The sequence below is a fragment of the Schistocerca cancellata genome, chromosome 6, assembly GCF_023864275.1.
Source record: "Schistocerca cancellata isolate TAMUIC-IGC-003103 chromosome 6, iqSchCanc2.1, whole genome shotgun sequence".
In the NCBI taxonomy this organism is placed as follows: Eukaryota; Metazoa; Arthropoda; class Insecta; order Orthoptera; family Acrididae; genus Schistocerca; species Schistocerca cancellata.
Window position 1 is genome coordinate 459,496,491 of NC_064631.1, and position 15,575 is coordinate 459,512,065.

Here is a 15,575-nt window from a genome sequence, read left to right on the forward strand (position 1 = left end):
TTAAACTAACTTATGCTAGGAACAACACACACACCCATGCCCGAGGGAGGACTCGAACCTCCGGCGGGAGCAGCCATGCAATCCCAGACCGCGCGTCCACTAAAGAAATTCACAATTCTAGTTTGGCGCTGTATAGACTACTACATGATCAAATCCTATCTCATTTTTTAATAATTTATGCAAGTTCACTTTTCGACCGTTGCGATTATATGCCCTTTGATGCCTGCCACACTCTTGCTCAGCCGTCGGGTACCTCTGTTAGTGGTTGGATGCTCAAGCCACTGGTCATAATAATGTCAGCGCTGCCCACTGATACACGTCGTGATTTCTCATACATATTTTTTTACACTGATTAAACAAGGTGTTCCCCACATTACGGACCACGGCTGCACTCTCGCCTGTCTCATTATTATACATCAACTCCAAGCGACCAGGTCGCGGGGATGACTTGCAAAGTAAATCAATACGGTTGCGATAATCGGACAGTTACATGGTCTAGCAGTAATGTGCATGCTGGATATCGATTCCCAGTAGGACGACAGAAATTTTTCAGTCTTCCTTTACGCTAGGGTTCACCTCTCAATGCCGAGAAGCTATGCGAAGAACAACACATGGTTTGGATTCCACGTTACACTGTGATGATGTTTGGTTTGTGGGGCGCTCAACTGCGCGGTTATCATCGCCCGTACAAATTCCCAATCTTTGCTCAGTCAAATCTCGCCACTTTCATGAATGATGATGAAATGATGAGGACAACACAAACACCCAGTCATCTCGAGGCAGGTGAAACTTCCTGATCCCGCCGGGAATCGAACCCGGACCCCGTCCTCGGGAAGTGAGAACGCGACCGTGAGACCACCAGCCGCGGACACGTTAAACTGTAGGTATTCTTTCCTCGGGGTAAGTTAAGGGCGCCTAAGTTGACGAAGAGGAGTGCAGTTGAAAGAACTTGAAGAAGAATGGAGAAGAAGCGTCAAGCACTCTTCCGAAGTCTTCACTGTTCTGATACTGTTTTGGGTTGGCAGGAGAGCCAACACCGGTATACTAGAGGAAGCCGAAAGGCACGCGTTTTAGCTCACGCAGGCTGGCGTGAGATCTGGAACAGGACAATGAATTTAGACTTTAGAAAAACGGACGTAGCTGGTGGAATACTTAACTTTAATCCATTAATGATGAGCGTCGCTCTTGACTGTACATGATTCAGTATCAATAGTAACTGGTAATGGCGCCTTGCTAGGTCGTAGCAAATGACGTAGCTGAAGGCTATGCTAACTATCGTCTCGGCAAATGAGAGCGTATTTTGTCAGTGAACCATCGCTGGCAAAGTCGGCTGTACAACTGAAGCGAGTGCTAGGAAGTCTCTCTAGACCTGCCGTGTGGCGGCGCTCGGTCTGCAATCACTGATAGTGGCGACACGCGGGTCCGACGTATACTAACGGACTGCGGCTGATTCGAAGGAAGCCGAAGAAATTCACAATTCTAGTTTGGCGCTGTATAGACTACTACATGATCAAATCCTATCTTATTTTTTAATAATTTATGCAAGTTCACTTTTCGACCGTTGGTGTCTGGCGGTGACACCACAGATACCAGATATGCCTTGCCGCTAGCGATGACAAATCGTTTCCTGCGGTGCATCATCCATGACAAATTGCACGTCCACATACAAACTACAGGTCGTACAGAAACTGAATGAGCAGAATGAAGTTTGCCAACGAGACTTCCCCTTGTGTTTCCTGACTTCCTCCCGATTTCTTCTTGTGGGGACAGGAGACAAGTGTAGGCCAGATGTCCTCATACCGTGGCTGAACTCAAGGAAAGGATACGTATAGCTGTGAAGGAGATGCCATTGAATACGCTCAGACAGCTGACAGAAGCTTTCGTTCGTCGCCTGGAGGAATGTAAGGAAAGGATACGTAAAGCTGTGAAGGAGATGTCATTGAATACTCTCAGACAGCTGATAAAAGCTTTCGTTTGCTGCCTGGAGGAATGTAACGAAATTGATGGCGACCATGTGTATAATGTTATATTAAAAACAAGCAAATGGAGTATATGATACGTAAAGGTATACCTCTTTCTTTGTTTCCAACGTATGTTTCCATAAATTTGCCAATTTGTTTTGAGATTGTGTCCTTTTCATTTCCTACAATTCATTTATGCCGGACCCTGTACACGATGTTGAAAACTGATCCATGACAAAGAGAAAGAGAGAGAGAGGGGGAGGGGAGGGGGGGGGGAGGACTCACATTACTGTTTCGTCAACTATCGCGGTAGGTTAGTGCTAGTTTATGTTAAGTGGACTCATTTTGCAAGTAAACAATGTTAAGTACCCACCGACGAATTATTAAGAATAAAATTTTGGGTAGAATTTACTGCTTTAAAAATATGTAGTTGTTGTAAATATATTTGAAAACAGTGACTTCAAAGAATAAAAAAGTCACATTGCGTGTACGTGAAATACGTTATTTATGACATTTTATTAAACCTTTACTGTGGTGTTTCCCAAAACAACCAACATATACCACACAGCTGTTTAAAGCCGAAGTTTCGTTTGTTAATGATGCTGAGACGGATGTATTGAAGCTACACGGCCCAGGGTTATTGATGAGATGGTTGCTTGCTCTCGCTGTTCTAGCGTAATTATATGTTACGTGATTATTCAGTTTTATTTATGAAGCGTGCTTTGCAGTTGTGTTTTATGTTAGCAAATCTTGATCTTGTTTCACGTCTGTGTTAAATACATGAGCATTAATATCTACTTTTCATTGGGTCATCCGAGCATGCCACTCACTTATTATATTAGTTTGCAACTCTTTAAATAATATTAAGTGGATTATTATGAATATGGGGTCATCATGCCGTCTTTTGTAAATGTATGATTCTGTAAGCACGTGGACTGTAGGGGGACATTTTTATGCATTTTTCATGAGCTGCTGTATCTACTTTATGAATAACACAAGAGTTTAAATTCAGCTCAGCGATGAATTCTTTCTCTCACGAAATTATTTTTCAGTCCTTTGATCTTTAATGCTCACCCGTACATGTGGTTACGCACTAGTAAATATTTGTCCACGAAATTATCACGTTCACATGCAATCTGTCTGAAATACTTCTCGAACTGCCTACAGCAGAGATAACATTTCTTCATTTTATATTCCATTTTCAACTAAATAAGGTAAGTGCGCGTTACAGTAGATCTTCGAGACACGTGCAGCAGTGGCAAAAACTTTTAAGGCTTTGCTTTCAAATGAAACATTTGCACTCCTATGTATTAGAATATACAGTGTGCAGGAACATTAGCAATGTACGTGTCATTCCTACAAAGAGTGATCCACGAACAGCTGAAGATTTTTGGTTGAGATTTATGTCGATTTAACTACGCCCCTTTATTATTTTGTTGCTTTCTGAAAGGTGGTTCACTACAGCGCATTTCGTGTGAACGTATTGCTAAAATTTCATATGTGGCATTAACACTGGAGTTTTAACGTGCCTTGTACTCACTGCTTGCACTTTAGGTGTAGTGGCCGCTTTCATGTTATGGTATTCATTCTGAAGACTGGCTTCATGCAGCTGTCCGTGCTAGTCTATCCCGTACAAGCTTCATCATCTCTGTGTTGCTACTGCAATCTACATTCATTTGAACCTGCTTGCTGTACTCAGTTTTTTTTATACTCCACACTTCCCTCAATTACCGAATCCTTGCTGCCCCAGGATGTGTCCAATCAAACGATCTGTTCTGTAGCTCTCAGATTTTTTACTGTGTAATAGTCACGTTCAGCCTGGGGACAGTTGATTATTTTTTTTATTTAGAACGGTTCACTATCGAAGACCGCGCCCGTTTTAGGGAGCGGATGTCGAACCCATGTCCTCAGTGCACTTTGTGTAGTAGACGTCAGCAACGCTATGCTCAGCGCGGCCCAACAGTGTCCTGACCTTGCGTGGCCAGCATTACTCAGCTGCAGCGCGGAGATGCGTCAGATGCTGGAGCAGGTACGCCGTTAGTAAGGCGGGAGAGCGGTCTGCCGTGACGTGCGTCGTCAGTGGAGACATCCAGGAACGAACCCTGGGCTTACGCCTGGCTGGCAACACCTGTTGAAGGCGGACTCCAAATAGATCAGCAGCTGGGAGGGCCTTAGTTCGATACTCGGCCCATCAGCACTGTGGCTAGACTCCTAAGGAGACAGTTCCTTAGGATGGGTAGCGTAGAGAGCTGCTCCAGTGGACGGCAGAAGAGCGACGGTAGTCTTAAGCCAATACCCCATTCTAAAATGCTCGCCGATCTGCTGCGATTTGCCAGCTCTACGACAAGTATTTATAAGTGCCAAGGTATGTTTGTTGGTGAGCGGACGCCTAAGATACCAAGTACACCATTCGAAGCAATGCCACCGGAGTGTCCTGGGTTTCGGTAATACCGCTGATAATGAAACGAGTGGCTGCGCCGGTGTACTGAAACAGGTGTGGTGGTAAAATGCTGCACCGGCTCATGACAGCAAGCAATGCCATTACGACAACAAACACTTGCTCAGGCCCACAGCGATACGTTTTAGCCGCGCGGAGTGGCCGCGCGGTTTGAGGCGCCGTGTACGGATTGCGCGGCCTCTCCACTGGAGGTTCGAATCCTCCCTCGGGCATGGGTGTGTGTGTTGTTCTCAGCATAAGTCAGTTTAAGTAGTGTGAAAGTCTAGGGACAGATGACCTCAGCAGTTTGGTCCTTAGGAATTCAAACACAATTGAACATCTGATACGTTTTAGTAAAGTTGTGCCATAAATTCCTTTTCTCTCCAGTTTTATTCAGTACTTCTACATTACTTACCCAATTTACCCATCTGACTTTCAGCATTATTCTGTAGTACCGCATTTCAAGCGCTTCACTTATTTATTGTCTGAGCTGCTTATCGTCTGCGTTTCACCTCGGTGCAACGCTTTACTCTAGACAAATACCTCCAGCAAAGATTTCCTATGAGTTACACTTATATCCAGTGTTAGCAAATTCTAATTTTCAGAATCTTTTTTCTTGTTATTGACAGCTTGCATTTTTTTAATCTTTCTACTTTTACCATCGCCATTAATTTGCTGCCAAAAGAGTAAAACTCGTCTAATACGTTTAGTGTCTCATTCCGTAATCTAATTCCCTTAGCATTTTCTGATTATTTTGACGACATCCCATTACTCCTGTTTAATTTTGTTGATGTTTATGTTACCACTTCTTATCAAGGCTCTATCTATCCCATTTAGCTGATCTTCCAAGAGTTTTTCCGTCTCTGTCGGAGTGACGATGTAATTATTTCTTCATCCTGAAATTTAATGCCTTTCGAAATTTCTTTTTGGTTTTCTGCACTGCTTGCTCAATGTACTGGTTGAATAGCATAAAGGTAGGCTAGAGCCCTGTGTAACTCCACTTATCGTTACCGAGCACACATGTTTAAAGGAAGTGCCCTTTTATATCTAGCATCGCAGTTTGTAGCTGAAATAGTATGCGTTTTGCTGTTTTCATGGGCAGATTCAGTTGATATGCAACACGTTGTCTATTCTTCATATTTTTCGTTCGTACTGTATGTGATTAAAGTTAACAGTTGACGACATAAATGGGACACAGCAACCAAATTTCTACTGAATATCAGTATTGTGGCCAAGATAGACACGAAGCCGACGCCTACTACAGTAGTACAAGTTTATACGCCAACTAGCTCTCCAGATGATGAAGAAATTGAAGAAATGTATGATGAGATAAAAGAAATTATTCAGGTAGTGAAGGGAGACGAAAATTTAATAGTCATGGGTGACTGGAATTCGAGATTAGGAAAAGGGAGAGAAGTAAACATAGTAGGTGAATATGGATTCGAGGTAAGAAATGAACGAGGAATCTATCTGGTAGAATTTTGCACAGATCCTAACTTAAACATAGTTAACATTTGGTTCAAGAATCATAATAGAAGGTTGTACACATGGAAGAATCATGGAGATATTAGAAGGTATCAGATAGATTATATAATGGTAAGACAGAGATTTAGGAACCAGATATTAAATTGTAAGACATTTCCAGGGGTAGATGTGGACTCTGACCACAATCTATTGGTTATGAACTGTAGATTAAAACTGAAGAAACTGCAAAAAGGTGGGAATTCAAGGAGATGGGACCTGGATAAACTGACTAAACCAGAGGTTGTAGAGTGTTTCAGGGAGAGCATAAGGGAACAATTGACAGGAATGGGGGAAGGAAATACAGTAGAAGAAGAATGGGTAGCTTTGAGGGCTGATGTAGTGAAGGCAGCAGAGGATCAAGCAGGTAAAAAGACGAGGGCTAGTAGAAATCCTTGGGTAACAGAAGAAATATTGATTTTAATTCATGAAAGGAGAAAATATAAAAATGCATTAACTGAAGCAGGCAAAAAGGAATACAAACGTCTCAAAAATGAGATCTACAGGAAGTGCAAAATGGCTAAACAGGGATGGCTAGAGAACAAATGTAAGGCTGCAGAGACTTATCTCACTAGGGGGAAGATGGATACTGCCTACAGGAAAATTAGAGAGGCTTTTGGAGAAAAGAGAACAACTTGTATGAATATCAAGAGCTCAGATGGAAACCCTGTTCTAAGCAAAGAAGGGAAAGCAGAAAGGTGGAAGGAGTATATAGAGGGTCTATACAAGGGCGATATACTTGAGGACAATATTACGGAAATGGAAGAGGATGTAGATGAAGATGAAATGAGAGATACGATACAGCGTGAAGAGTTTGACAGAGCACTGAAAGACCTGAGTCGAAACAAGGCCCCGGGAGTGAACAACATTCCATTAGAACTACTAACGGCCTTAGGAGAGCCAGTCCTGACAAAACTCTACCATCTGGTGAGCAAGATGTATGAGACAGGCGAAATACCCACAGACTTCAAGAATTATATAATAATTCCAATCCCAAAGAAAGCAGGAGTTGACAAATGTGAAAATAACCGAACTATCAGTTTAGTAAGTCACAGCTGCAAAATACTAACGCGAATTGTTTACAGACGAATGGAAAAACTGGTAGAAGCCGACCTCTGGGAAGATCAGTTTGGATTCCGTAGAAATATTGGAACACGTGAGGCAATACTGACTCTACGACTTATCTCAGAAGAAAGATTAAGGAAAGGCAAACCTACATTTCTAGCATTTGTAAACTTAGAGAAAGCTTTTGACAATGTTGACTGGAATACTCGTTCTAGAGGTGGCAGGGGTAAAATACAGGGAGCGAAAGGCTATTTACAATTTGTACAGAAACCAGATGGCAGTTATAAGAGTCAAGGGGTATGAAAGGGAAGCAGTGGTTGGGAAGGGAGTGAGACAGGGCTGTAGCCTCTGCCCGATGTTATTCCATCTGTGTGTTAGGCAAGCAGTAAAAGAAACAAAAGAAAAATTGGGAGTAGGTATTAAAATCCATGGAGAAGAAATAACAACTTTGAGGTTCGCCGATGACATTGCAATTCTGACAGAGATAGCAAAGGACTTGGAAGAGCAGTTGAACGGAATGGACAGTGTCTTGAAAGGAGGATGTGTGTGATGTCCTTAGGTTAGTTAGGTTTAAGTAGTTCTATGTTTTAGGGACTGATGACCTCAGAAGTTGATTCCCATAGTGCGCAGAGCCATTTGAACCATTTAGATTAGGAAATGAGACACTTAAAGTAGTAAAGGAGTTTTGCTATTTGGGAAGCAAAATTACTGATAATGGTCGAAGTAGGGAAGATATAATATGTAGACTGGCAATGGCAAGGGAAGCGTTTCTGAAAAAGAGAAATTTGTTAACATCGAGCATAGATTTAAGGGTCAGGAAGTCGTTTCTGAAAATATTTGTATGGAGTGTAGCCATGTATGGAAGTGAAACATGGACGATAAATAGTTTGGACGAAAAGAGAATAGAAGCTTTCGAAATGTTATGCTACAGAACAATCCTGAAGATTAGATGGATAGATCACATAACTAATGAGGAGGTATTGAATAGAATTGGGGAGAAGAGGAGTTTGTGGCACAACTTGACAAGAAGAAGGGACTGGTTGGTAGGACATGTTCTGAGGCATCAAGGGATCACAAATTTAGCATTGGAGGGCAGCGTGGAGGGTAAAAATCGTAGATGGAGACCAAGAGATGAATACACTAAACAGATTCAGAAGGATATAGGTTGCAGCAAGTACTGGGAGATGAAGAAGCTTGCACAGGATAGAGTAGCATGGAGAACTGCATCAAACCAGCCTCAGGACTGAAGACCACAACATCTCATTCGCAGGTTTCTACAATTGCAATTTACTGCTGGTGCTTAGATTACACCTGTGCTATGCCACTTTAATAACATTTGGGAAGGACATTACCCATCAATACTGAACATCCTATCCGTTCAAGCCGTCGGGTGAAAGCATTACTAAAGAATACTGAAGTTATAGAACCAATTGATGTGACTTTTTATTATATTTTTATTTCTCGCAATAAAATGCAACGACTGGAGGGGAACAGCAGTGGGATCTGTTCAAATCATTACACGGTAGGCATGAATGCAGACACTGATCGAATTTAAAGTTATACTTCTAGGAGCATAATAACCCAGCACAGCACATTCACAAGTTTTCATTTTATCTACATAAAAGAAAGTAGAGTGTCTTATTGCGAAACGCAGGGACAGTACGCAATGAAATAGTGTCCCTTAAAATGTGAAATAATCATTACAGGTGTACTACACTGTTCAGTATTGGTTCTGCTCTTGCTCTTATTGTGTATAGACGATCCGCCACCATATATCCAAGATGCATAAATAGTTCTCTTCACTGACGATGCAGATCTCATAACAAATCCTAATGGAAAAATGTCATCTCATGAAAATGTAAATAAAATATTCTTGTACGTTAATAACTGGCTCTCTGCAAACAGACTATCAATGAATTTAGTTAAAACATAATTCACGCAATTCTGTACGAGACGAGGGCTGACCATACCATTAAAAACAAAGCAGAAGCGAAAATCAACAAATGAAACAGAATTTCTAGGTTTTTATATTGGTGTGAGCCTGAACTGGAATCATACATCTTTTTAACGTCTAGCTCAGAAAATTTAGCATTGCAGGTTATTATATGTAAACGTTGGTTCCATCAGCGCACAGCTCAAGACGGGAATAGAAGTCAGTACGGAAGGAGGGGGGTTAATTTCTCGTAAACGGTCGTATCACTATTGTCGAAAAATCAGCTCGGATTGAAGGAGTGTTTCTTTCAAAGGCAACGTTTTGTCATTTGCCTTAAATGATTAGGGGCTGAAAATTTAGGAAATTTGGGTTTTTATCGAGATGGCCCGCCGTTGATCTTCCGGCGACCCACCCACGGATGGCATAGGAACCAAGTGAAAATCACGTCGTACGTTATCTTGCGCAGGAAATATGTAGATATGGATCCACACTGGATTGTCAGCTACACGAGTCGTCTACTTACGGAAATGTTACAAACTCTGTTAAACTTATCTTTCGCAGAACGAATGAACGGGGAGGTTATTTCGAAGACACTATTATGGGGAGATTTGCAATAATTATTATTCTGAAAAATACTTCGACGAAGTGTGCTGATCAGACGAGTATGAAACGAGTAGTAAAACCAAAATTCGTCTAATTCACTCAACTCAACGCTCTACAAATTTGTTGCGCACCTGTCTCTTACTTGTCGTTCTCTCTTGTTTTGCGTCTTTCTTTCTTTCCGCACAAAACAATTTACAATAGGCCTATCAGTGTACAGTACGGAGAGTGTTTCATGAAGATTTTATTATTTGAGCCACTATTAATAAATGGAGAATTAACGTTCGGTTTATTGAAGGAATTTGGGCTTTAGTAGCCCCGTTACGTTGGGTTCTGCGAGTTCGAAAAGAGAATCAGTTACCTGTTTGTAACAACGCTATTATAATTTATAAATTTGCTCAAGACTGTCACAGCGCATATTTTCGCCAGAAAATTGTGCAGTAAGCTCTAAGCTCTTCTCACAAGGGTGAAATCAGTGAAGTATCCAGTCTTGTTGATTTCTGTACGAAAATCAGATTTCGTTTCCTCTCGCTGAGCTCTGTTGCTGTTTACTAAATGTAGCAGCCCTATTACGTTCTGAACCCATGGTCAAGCCAAGTAGTTACAGAAGGAAATGTCAGAAGTTATTGGCAGCCAGCTGTCCTTGAAGCGCTACCGATTATGGGCGCCTATGACTGTCCCGTAAATTGTAGAATGTTTTGGCTCCTAAATTGATACCTTGCCGCTGTCACTGTAATCGAAGAAAAAAGTTAACTACGTCTAACACTTTCAACAGAGCTGTCTTCGTGTGTTAGAATGTCAGCATCTCAGCTTCACAGTATAAGCACAGTCACAAAATCTGTTAGCTCATTTTCGCTGAAAACTTTGATTGTGACTGAGAAAGCCATGGATAAGCGCAGTTTAAATAATCGACTTTTCTGTTTGCTACAAGGAAGTTTCCATTTGACTGGGAAGGCGCGGTGTTCTTGCTTGGTCTAATTTTCCAAGCTATATTTCTCAAAGTTCATCTCAAAGGCTACCCGCTGCAGTAAAACGAGATGTCAGACGTTCGGAAATTGTATGCCATCAGAAAAGCATACATTTCGGAGGAGCTTCATATTAAGGACATACTCTGTCCGTATATGGAGAGACGCACTGCGACCACCGAAGGCGCTGTGACCTGTGAACAGACAATGTACAACTCGAAACAGCAATACTACTTCTATATATCCGTAATTGTGAATACTTTTGCCCCACTCCCAATTCCTAGGATTCGGCTCAGGGGTAGGAACGAAAGATTTAAAAAATTAGTTATACCGAAGGAGATAGCTGTTACCGTTTTCGTCGAATAATCAACATTTAACTTCTCAATTTTTATACAGAAAGTATGTCCTTAGAAAACTGAAAAGCAAGTTCTCGTCAGAAGAATTTAGATTCAAACGCTTGGCACGCAAATTTCGTACTGGAGCTGAGGTGACCGCGTTGCACAACAGAAAAGTTGAAATCCTTGAATTTCCAACAAGCTTTCGTGACAGAAAATGAAGGCTAACGTCTCGTCGACGGCATGATTGTTAGACCCGAAGCGTTAACTTAACAACACAGGGGTATGGATGAAGTTTGCCGATACTCCTATCATAAGAATGATTCCAGCGGTGACGTATTGCAGAGAACGGACAGAAACCCTAAATCTGGTCTGCAGGATATCCAAATCACCAAATCAAAAAACAAACATTTGTTTAACGACAGAGTCGTCTGTTTCTCATGGGGGCTTCTTCACAGCACTCCTGAGCAGCTTTACTACGATGTGGAACGCTCCCTTGATCCGTTGCAGGCTTCAGTCCGTCGTGGCGTGGTCAGCCCTGGTATAGATTGACCCACTTCAACGGCGATTTTGCGTCGACTGAGAAGAGTACGTGGTCGTTGTCGACATCCAAAAACAGCTGGTTTTAATCGAGCCCACATGTGTTCGACTGGGTTCACGTTCGGGGAATAAGTAAGCCACTCCATTCTGGTGGTCCTAGCATGCTGAAGGAACGTCTTCACGAGAACAGCACTATGAGCACGTGAGTTATCATCCATCAAGATGAAATTATCACCGAAATATTGGAGATACGATCCTGCTGTTGCAGAATCTCGTCCCTCCGTCGTAGGGCAGTGAGATTGCCCTCAAAATTCACGAGAGGTGTACAGTGGCCCCATGTAGTGCCATCCCAGAGCACCACTCCACCACCACCTTGAGGCACGTGTGGAACACAGTGTTGGAGTCGTTCGATATTACCAGGTTGTCTCCAAATACGTTGTTTGCGACTGTAAGGGTACAAACAGATCGTAATTTTGTCGGTAACCAATACCCAACCCCAATCCTGCGGTGTCCATTTTGCATGATTTCTCGAACATCTGTAACGGAGTCCATGGTGTTGCGATGTTCGACGTGGTACTCGTATGGTCTTCGGGAATGGTAGGTTGGCTAATTGATTTGGGATCGTGGGAGGGGGGAGGGGGGGGGCAAACTTCGAGGTTATGGATCCCATGGATTAGGGAAGGATGGGGAAGGAAGTCGGCTGTGCCTTTTCAAAGGAATCATCCCGGGATCTGCCTGCAGCGATTTAGGGAAATCAAGGAAAATCTAAATCAGAATGGCCGGACGCGGTTTGAACCGTCATCTTCCCAAATGCGAGACAAGTGTGCTAACCACTGCGCCACCTCTCTCGATGGTCATCAGGAAAGGAGATTCGCATCATGTTATCGTCACCTAACAGTTTGATGCGACACATGCCGCTCTGTAGCCTCTGCGAACGCCGAATTCAGTTCAACTCATGGTTCCTTCAACTCAAATACCTGCACTATGCAACACTTTTCTTGGTGTGTGTACTTCCAGATGTTTCTACTATAATGTACGAGGTATGTAAGAAAATTACTGAGACTGATTTTTTTATATCAAAGTATTTTTTTTTTCAAAGAACAATATTGTCCCATTAGAAGTAGTTTCCTTCGGCAGCTATACACTGTGGGAGTCGTTGTTCTTATTCTTAACAGTGCTGAATGGTTGCAGTTGGAAGGGCGCTTAAGATGTCGGCCATATTCTTTCGAATGTTCTCCAGAGTTCCAAAATGATGTCCTTTTCAGATATTTTTCAATTTCGGGAAAAGAAAAAAAGTCACGAGGACTTAGATCAGGTGAATAGGGAGGCTGTGGAACAACAGGAATGCCTTTTAAGATGAAAAAACTCCGTGATGTAAGTGACCCGTGTGACATGGGACGTTGTTACGATACGGAAACCATTTGTGTGGCTAAAAAATGGTTCAAATGGCTCTGAGCACTATGGGACTCAACTGCTGTGGTCATAAGTCCCCTAGAACTTAGAACTACTTAAACCTAACTAACCTAAGGACATCACACACATCATTGCCCGAGGCAGGATTCGAACCTGCGACCGTAGCGGTCGTGCGGTTCCAGACTGTAGCGCCTTTAACCGCTCGGCCACTCTGGCTGGCAAACCATTTGTCTGCGATGATCGGTCTCGCTCTAGTCACCCTTTTCCTAAACGTTCCAAGGACATCTTTATAAAACACTTGGTTGACAGTTTGTCCTGGAGGAAAAATTTATGTATGCACGATACCTCTATTGTCAAAAAAATCACTATTGTTTTGATATTTGGGTTACTCATTGGAGCTTCCTTCAGTTGAGGAGATGTCTCTGCGTTCCACTTCTCAATTTTCCGCTTTGTCTCAGAATAGTACTCAAAAATCAATGACTGATCACCTGTGATCACACAACTGGACCATTTGTGGTGGTTGATAATTCGCTCAAAAGGATCAACACACGTGTTTCTTTGACTGTCAGTTTACACAGCTGAGCACACGTTCGACGTTTCCGTCGGTTTTTGAAGTTGAAGGTCTCCCTGAGCGGGATTCATCTTCAACGTATTCTCGGCCTTCCAAAAATGATTTGTGCCAGCGAAAAGCTTGTGCTCTTGACAAGGAGTGTTCCCTATAGGGCTGTTTCAAATTTTCAAAGGTCAAACTGGCGGATTACCTGTATTTAAAACACAACTTGATGACATAACGTTGCATAAATTCCGCTGTTCTATTTTCGTAACATACAAGAACACAACTTCACTGATGGCGCTCTCAGAAATAGCGTGATGGCTGTACGGAACTGAAACTCCGGCTTAGCGCCTGGATGAGTCGACCCCTGTTTGCACAAGCACAACCACTCAGCGTTGCCAGGCCCCTCGCGGTGTTGTCAGTCTCATTACTTCTCTCATACACCTCGTATACGCACAACAAGTAAAATTTTAATTTATGGATGTCCATCCTATTGCTTGAACTAGGGACTTTGGCTGATGATATGTATGAGAAAAGTACCATCACTTCTGTATCTTGAGATTGTCTTTATTCTATCACGCGACTACTTTTGGCGACACATTACGACCATCCTGAGGCCCCATCACTGCCAAAAGATTATTTGTATCCTCGGCGCATTTACTGTGGGGGTTCTTGTCACTAGCACATGTGGGCTAGCTTTCATCATGAATACCGTGTTGTCTCCAATTGGAGACGATGTCAAGTATAGACTATATAAAAGCTAGCTCAGTTGTGCTAGTAACAAGGATCCCACAGTAAATGCGCCGAGGATACAAATAATCTTTTGGCAGTGGTGGGGCCTCAGGATGGTGGTAATGTACCGCCAAAACTAGTCGCGTGATAGAATAAAGACATTCTCAAGTTACAGATCTGGTGGTTCTTTTTCTCATATAAAAGCTAGCTCACTTGTGCTAGTAACAAGGATCCCATAGTAAATGCGCCGAGGATACAAATAATCTTTTGGCAGTGGTGGGGCCTCAGGATGGTGGTAATGTACCGCCAGAACTAGTCTCGTGATAGAGTAAAGACATTCCCAAGCTACAGTTGTGGTGGTTCTTTTTCCATATAAGTAAAATTTTATTTTCAGTCATTCCTGGTGTTTTGTTTTTAGTGGCATGCAGTGTACTTTACAATGGACGATACGACAAAGAAACAAAAAAGTGCTTTCGCTGAGGCTTTGAATGATTACCATCAGCGATGTACAAGGCTTGTCGCTACTGTATGATTCGTAGCTGTTATTTCGAGGCTTTCGCTTTCGGAGATGGCGGCTATTTCGGAGCCGTCCCAGGAAAGAAAACGCCCGGACACGCCGCTGGCCCTCCGGACGTGTTTGCGACCTCATTCCGCGGCCGGCCGTCCATTAAACCGCCGCCTTATGAGACGGGCCGTGCTGGACTCCAAAAATAAGCCGCCGGTGGCCTCCAGCACCGGACAACCCACTGCTGCGTCAGCCCATCGTTTGGGTCGCGGTTTTTAATTAACGCTAAATTCGAGTAAAAAGAAAAAAAAAATCATTCTGCTGTATCTTGGTTTCCCCTGCGCGGCGGCTCGGAAAGTTGGATGAAGGAGGGGGAAGTGGGTTCAGGAGCGAAAGAAAGGAGTGGCGCCATTGTCGGGACCGCGGTGCTTTGGGCGGTCTTCTGAAAATTGGGTCCGCTGTGGAGCCGGCTCGGTCGGCAGTCGGTGTGGGCGAGCGAGCGGTCGGGCGAATTTATGTCTGCGAGAGGAGCGCGAAACGCGATTATTAACGCGCACCGCGACCTGCCGGCGAAATAGCCGTGGCGCGGCGCGTGTGGGACGTCGTTCCTGGCTGTTAATTAAGCACTCGAGGTTCCGCCGGAGCAATCGGCTCTCGAGAATGGGAGTGGTCAGGCTCGGCAAGGCGTCCGAAAGTTTACGCTGCGAGGTCGTGCTGTTAACGACGCACCAGCCAAACCAATGCGGGCTGTGTGATCCTCCCCTCCCTCTCCCCCCCCCCCCTCCCAGCGCTCTTTTGCTATTCGACTTATGCAAGGCAATTCTCAACGGGCAACCGAATGCCAGACAGGAAACAACAGCTGCTATGGAAAGCATTTTTTGGTGTCAAACTATACGCAGTTACAGCCTATCGGTGATACCCTTCTACCCTCACCCATGGTACGTTACAAGAAACACAACAGGCTGTTTTGCACACCAGTGGATACAAACGTGAAACGTTCTCTATGTGCACGATA